Source organism: Clinocottus analis, unplaced genomic scaffold, assembly GCF_023055335.1.
Source record: "Clinocottus analis isolate CAN_PGR_092001 unplaced genomic scaffold, fCliAna1.0.p SCAF_6, whole genome shotgun sequence".
In the NCBI taxonomy this organism is placed as follows: Eukaryota; Metazoa; Chordata; class Actinopteri; order Perciformes; family Cottidae; genus Clinocottus; species Clinocottus analis.
The window spans coordinates 4,489,279-4,490,411 of record NW_027176218.1 but is presented as its reverse complement, the minus strand read 5'-3'; positions in this window follow the sequence as shown (position 1 = coordinate 4,490,411).

Here is a 1,133-nt window from a genome sequence, read left to right as displayed (position 1 = left end):
CTGCGACTAAATCTCCCCAAGTATTTTTATTTCTCTGCTCAGATCCAATCTGAGGCTGCTGGTTTTATGCCTTTACCACCTTCAGCAATGCTGAAATTGGAATGGAATAGTGTATAAAATCACAGCAGGGGCACTAAATGAATATTTGAATATTATAGGGTGAAGGCCGTCAAATGTCATCAGAGCGCAGCAGACAGGCCGACATATTATAAATATATTGCATATTATATATAGACGCCTATATAGTTCACCACAGGAAATAATAAGGTCCCCGAAACTCACATTTAGTACCGCAAAAATGCTTTATTTTATGTTTCTCATGAAATGTTATAGGAAAGCATGTTGCAAGAGGACGTAATGCTGCACAGGCCCCAATATTATAATAACAATATTATAGGATTAACTAAGGTAAGAACATTTCATTTTCAGCAGGATAATGACGCCGTGTGCTGGAGACACACATGCAGACCGATTATACGAGTTATGTCTGTCAAATTATATGGACTTTATTGCGTTATTGGGACATCAACTTGTTGATTCAGAGCGACACATCCTGCCAGAGAAATGTGCTGAATTTATTAAAAAATATATATATATATATATTTTTTTGCACGCGGAGCTGTGATGATGGTGTTACAGGCGCGAGCAGCCAGCGTCTCTGTTTGTTTATTTTTGGCTGGATAGGGTGGGGGGCGTGGAGGGGAGGGGGAGGGGGGATATGATGAATGAAAGTTCCCGTGGGGGGGGGGGGGGATCGGATCAGTGTCACCCTATTGTCCCGCTGTGGCAAAGTGGGCGGATAGCAGTGTCTCTCTCTGCCCAATGGCAGGCGCGACTCTCATGAGAGTGGAGAGAGGCACTCTTTTTTTTTTTTTTCTTCTGCCATGCAAAAAAATCCCTTAAAAAAAAAACCCCATCATCATTCCGGATCGGGAACCCACAGTATACTGTGTAACAGCCTCCGCCGCTGAGAGATGACAGAGCCAATCTCAGCGCACACACGGCCCTGGGAGCTCGGAGCTGCGTAGAGCCAAAAAGACGAGGAGACGCTCAGCACCTCTCTCTCTTTTTTTTTTTTTTTTTTTTTTTTTTTTTTTTTTTTCCTTCATTCTGTGCGAAGGGGACTTAAAACC